This window comes from Myotis nattereri (assembly GCF_964212035.1).
Source record: "Myotis nattereri genome assembly, chromosome: 10".
NCBI classification, from domain to species: domain Eukaryota; kingdom Metazoa; phylum Chordata; class Mammalia; order Chiroptera; family Vespertilionidae; genus Myotis; species Myotis nattereri.
The window spans coordinates 32296971-32303370 of NC_138085.1; positions in this window are offsets into that span (position 1 = coordinate 32296971).

Here is a 6400-nt window from a genome sequence, read left to right on the forward strand (position 1 = left end):
CTGGGATCCCTCAGGGGATAACGACCTGCTGGCTTAGGCCTGCTCCCAGGTGGCAGAGGGCAGGCCCAATCCCTAGGTGCAGCCCCTGGTCGGGCTCAGAGAAGGGCCGATTGGGGAGTTGGGGCACCGCCCCCTGTCATACACAGAGCAGGGCGATTGGGAGGTTGTGATTCCACCATCAGTCATGCTCAGGGTAGGGCCGATTGGGGTGTTGGGGCACCATCCCCTGTCACACTCAAGGCAGGGTTGATGGGGAGGTTGCGGTGCCACCCCCTGTCATGCACAGAGCTGGGCCAATCAGGGGGTTGGGGCATTTCCCCCTGTCACACACAGAGCAGGGCCCATCAGGGGGGTTGGGGCTCTGTACCCTGTCACGCACAGAGCAGGGCCAATCAGGGGGTTGGGGCGCAGCCCCCTGTCACGCACAGAGCAGGGCTGATCAGGGGGTTGGGGTGCTGCCACTCTCACACTCAGGGCAGGGCCGATGGGGAGCTTATGGCTCTACCCTGTCACACACAGAGCCGCAGGGCGATCAGGGGGTTTGGGCACTGCCCCCTGTCATGCTGATCTCAGTGCCGGGAGGCCTCGCGACTCCACTGATCCCGGTGCTGGGAGGCATATTACCCTTTTACTATATAGGGTAGAGGCCTGGTGCATGGGTGGGTGCCGGCTGGTTTGCCCTGAAGGGTGTCCTGAATCAGGGTGAGGGTCTTCACTGGGGTGCCTGGCCAGCCTGGGTGAGGGGATGATGGCTGTTTGCAGCTGGTCACACATCCTTCAGGGTAGGGGTCCCCACTGCGGTGCCTGGCCAGCCTGAGTGAGGGGATGATGGCTGTTTGCAGCTGGTCACACACCCTTCAGGGTGGGGGTCCCCACTGGGGTGCCTGGCCAGTGTGGGTGAGGAGCTGAGGGCTGTTTTCAGGCTGGGGATGACTGAAGCTCCCAACTGCTCCTTTTTTTCTTTTTTTTTTCTTTTTATTCTGGGCCAGCATTAGCTTTGAGGCTTGGCTCCAGCTCTTAGGCCTCCGCTGCTGAAAGTAGGTTTCTGGCCTTTGCTTACAATGTTGTGATCCTGCTGGCTGAAGCCCAGCAGGTTTCTGGGGTTTTGTTTAGCTTCTATGTTTGTTACATAGTTGCTTGCAGCTCAGAGGCCTGCAGCGGCAGGCGGGGAATGTTCGAGTCTTCCATCACTGAAGCAAGCAAGCCTCATGTTAATTTCAAGCTGCCTGGCTGCCGGCCACCATCTTGTCTGGCAGTTAATTTGCATATTGCCCTAATTAGCCAATGGGAAGGGTAGCGGTCGTACGCCAATTACCATGTTTCTATTTTATTAGATAGGATTCTCTAAGCAGAAGAAAGAACACATCTTATTTTACCTGCTTCAGACATCTACTTTATGACAAAGTTTATTTTATTTTATATTATTTTATTTTAATTTTAAAACACATCTTTATTGTTAAAAGTATTACATATGTTTCCCTTTTTTCCCCCATTGCCCTCTCATCCCTCCCACCCCCGCAAGCCTTCACCACCCATTGTCTGTGTCTATGGGTTATGCATATAGGCATATGAGTTCATTGGTTGATCTCTCCCCACTCCCATCCTCCCTTCCCTTTTCCCTCTGATGTTTGACAAGCTGTTCAGTGTGTCTATGTCTCTGGGTTTATTTTTGTTCATCAGTTTATGTTGTTTGTTAGATTCTACATATGAGTGAGATCACATGATACTTATCTTTCTCTGAATGGCTTATTTCGCTTAGCATAATGCTCTCTATGTCCATTCATGCCATTGCAAATGTTAAAAGTTCTTTCTTTTTTATAGCTGTACTAGTGGCCTGGTGCATGAAATCCATGCTCAGTGGGGGAGGGGGGAGGAGAAGGGGGATCCCTCAGCCAAGCCTGCACCCTCTCCAATTGGGGACCCTTTAGAGGATGTCTGACTGCGGTTGGACATCCCTCTGGCAATCTGGGACTGCTGGCTTCTAACCATTCACCTGTTTACCTGCCTGATAACCCCTAACTGCCTTTCCCTGCCTGCCTGATTGTCCCTAAACCCTCTGCCTGCCTGCCTGATCGCCCAAACTGCCCTCCCCTGCTGAACTGATCTCGTCTCCAACTGATCTCCCCTGCCGGCCTGATCTCACCCCCAACTCTCCTCCCCTGATGACCTGATCGCCCCTAACTGCCTCTGCTTCGACCCCCACCACCATGGCTTTGTCTGGAAGGAAGTCGGACGTCTGGAAGATGGCAGGTTGACCCAGTCTAATTAGCATATTACCCTTTTATTAATATAGATATATTATATAGGATAGGATTGCTTAAATGGGGGGGAAAGCTTTTTTTCAGCAGGAGGAGATGCTCTTGGCAGACAAAAACACATAATACCTATATCTGGACTGATAGCCAGCCATATGCACTATACTGCCAAAGTGGTCATTAAAAAATTGAACTACTTTCTTACATCTACACCAAACAGCTGTTGCCCTTAAAACCCCTCCTCAGCCCCCACCTTAGGTTCTGCCTTTGTAGTTCACCCAGATTAGGTTCTGATTTGTCAGTTTCTATGCCAGTCAGCATCAAAAGCGCCACTTCCTGGCTCTTTACCCAGATTTGGTTCTGATTGGCTGGTTTCTATGCCAGTCAGCATCTCTGGGCCTGACCAAAGATGCAGGGCTGATCAGCAGCCCTGCAGAGGCCTGGAGAGAAACAGAGGCATGGCTGCTGGTGAAGCCCAGAGAGAAAGAGAGAGGCAAGGGCTGATCAACAGCTGCCACTGAGGCTGCAGATCAGACCCTATCTGTCTCTCTGCAGGCCTCTTTCCAGCCCTAATCTGCAGCCCCCTTGGCAGTCAGTGCTGGGTTGCTGCCCCAGCTGGCTGCAGTCAGGGCTGGATTGCCATGGCAATCCAGCACTGATTTCCGGTGTTAGGTCGAGCCTTGGTCTTTATGGACCCTCTTTATATATATATATAGATAGTGTATATCTATATATACTATCTGTATATATAGATAGTATTCCATTGTATAGAATGGAATTGTACAGTTTTTTAATCCAATTCAACTGCTGCATTTAGGCAGTTTCCAAATCTTAGCTATTGTGAATTGTGCTGCTATGAACATAGGAGTTCATATATTCTTTCTGATGGGTGTTTCTGAGTTCTTAGGATATATTCCTATAAGAGGGATCACAGGGTCTAATGGTAGTTCATTTTTAATTTTTTCAGGAAACTCCATACTGTTTTCCACAGTGGTTGCACCAGTCTGCATTCCCACCAGCAGTGAATGAGAATTCCCCTTTTCCCACATCCTCCCCAACACTTGTCCTTTGTTGGTGATAGCCATTCTGACAGGTGTGAGGTGGTACCTCATTGTCATTTTCATTTGCATCTCTCAGATAATCAGTGATTTTGAGCACTTTTTCATATGCCTTTTGGCTTTCTGTATGTCCATTTTGGAGAAGAGTATATTGAGATCCCTACTTGACAAAAGGAAGATAAAGTTTATTTTAAATGATAGTGCATTTACAATGAAATGATAAGCAATCCACTCTTGAGTAATTCTGTACAATTTATAGTCCACTCGAACTTTCTCATCTTGATTCCATGAGATGGGCACATACCACAAACATGTGGGCATTCTTCAATATCCATCTATTCTGATTAAATGATGAGACTTGGTCTTATTTATCATGTAGTAAATGTTATATGTATCCTTAGTCCACTATGTTGTATAAACTACATGTAGAACTACCTCCTAGGTGGAGAATTACCTCATATCTTAATATATTTGTAATTTTCTGTAATTAATTTAGCCCTAAACTTAAAAACTCAAAAAGGCTTACTCCTCTGAGTAACACAAAATCTATTTACATGAAAAAAAATAAAATCGCTAAGGCAATTTTCCAGATCATTCGAGCAAAAAGCTCACTTGTTGTCCTGAATGACTCTGGTGCATTGTTCACATGGATTCAATTTAGCAGATAATGGCTTACCAACACCTGCCTATATTCCTGTGCATATAGTCACTGGATGATTTACTGAAGACATGCAGTAAGGTGAAAAAAAATGTTATACTAAAAATGGAAAATGCATGTTCCATAAATAAGAGAGATATGTCTGACGAATATCAAAGGGATCATTACCTTCTCCGGTTTCCAATAATCTTTATATAAGTTTGAGAAAAATCACATAAATGGGGTAGAAACAATAGAACCTAAATGGAGATATTTAAACTTTGGGTATTAAAAAAATATTTACCTGCTTAGGTGCGTGCGCACACACACACCAGGTTTCAAGAATCACTACACCAATAGCCATTTGGAAGACGTGGAACTCAATGTCTTACTGGAAACATGCTGGAGTGTATTTTTACCTTGAGTGTATTTTCCTTCTTCAAATAGCATAAGAACTTCACTTATACACCGGATAGGTGTTTCTATCTTATAAAAACTAGGGTATAAAGAATTGGATATTTTAATTGTCTAGGGGAATATTATTCTTTACTTTATAAAAAAGAATACAAACTTATGGGAATAATTATAACATAGGCATTTTTGGCATGATATGTTAATGTTAATGTTAATGTTAATGCTTGCGAACTTGCAGGTAATGAAGTAAAAGGGGACTGATGCATTTTGGGATACAAATAGTTACAAATAAGTGTGGCGAAAACTCAGGTATCTGAACCATTGGCTATTTGTATCGTAGCATTCTTCATATTGGAGAACTGAGGCTGTGTCACCACCTACCACTCCAACGCTGGGTGTACGTAATGACCAAATAATTGATCGATTCCATGAAATGTGCATTTGGCTTTTTATAAAAAATAAGAAAACAAAATCAGGCCTATTGAGTGCATGACTGAAATGAACAGCATGAAGTGTTGTTTTGGGGGCTTTTTGTTATATTATACAGAGGTTTAAAAATTTCCACATTCTCTTTCAGGTGATTATATGTAATTCTACAATATAGCAAAGTGTTTTCTGGAAAGATAATGAACAGCCTATGTAATCAGTAGATTGTGTGAATATGCATAAATCTAGAATGTGAGTATTGCTCTGGGGATGAATGGGGTTCTGGGAAAAAAGGTGAAAGTAGGGGAGCTTCCCTAAAGGGGTATCAGGATTTCTCTAGATATTTTTCAAAGCACATATGCCACCTTTTACCACCTCCATTGGGCTTCATCCCACTACACCCTCCCCCTCCGCCCCTTACACACACAGGCAACCACACATCAACTGTTACTGGTAATATTACCAGCAGAGTGTATTATATGCCTTCTGGGTTTTGAAAAAGTGAGGAGGGGTGAGAATCTATGAGGTAGATAGAGTAAGGGCAGGGAGTGGGGGATAGGGTCAAATTACCAGAACATGAAGAATTCTGCCTCTATGTATATAAATGGAAGCAAGTTACCTGCATAGCTTGCTTTTATTTTTTTCCTAACTAAATGATGAAGAATTGGAACTTAATAAATTGTAATGGCCATTCCACTTCCAGTATCTTCTATTACTATGTCCATTAGAAATGATCCAAGCCCTAGATGGTTTGGCTCAGTGGACAGAACTTCAGCTTATGTACAGAAGGGTCCCGGGTTCAATTCTGGTCAAGGGCACATGCCTGGGTTGCAGGTTCAATTCCCAGTAGGGGGCGTTCAGGAGGCAGTCGATCAATGATTCTCATCATTGATGTTTCTCTACCTTCCTCTCTGAAATCAATACAAATATATTTTAAAAATAAAATTAAATTTAAAAAAAAGGAAAAGAAAAGAACTGATCTAAGACTTAGAAGTTGGCAATTTTTGTACAATTCAACAAGCTTCGGTTAGATATAGATAGCTATATTCAAGCTATACTTTTGTTTTATATTGAAACATTTTTGGAAGTGATTTAATTCTATCCCTTCCTTGATTCCACCTCATCTTGTTCTCCCCTTTAACCTCTTACTAGAAAATATTTTAAATGAAATATCCTGACTCATACTTCATTCTTCATTGTCATGTCAGTCATATTCTAGGTGTCATTGTCAGATGTTTTCCTTATTTTAACTCTATGATTTTGAAGGTTTTAGTCTATTTACTTTGCTGCCCTGAATTAGTACTTATTATTTCCCTCCCAAAGTTCACTGCATTTTTGTTTGTTTATGTTCCGTGACCAATTTTTTTTTTCCTCCTCAGCAATGTTCATTTTTAAGCCATACCATTCTAGAGCTTTGGAAAAAATAATAGAGTAATTCCAACTAGCCCAACCAGTATTAGGAGTACTTTTATGGCCTATGCAAGGTCAGTACATTGAGAGAAATGTTTTATTTTAGTAGTGCCAAAGCACCCCTAACCTTGGCAATAGTTTAATTATCTGATTCAAATTAAGGCTCCAGTCACTTATCCAAAGTAATGAGTGACACATTT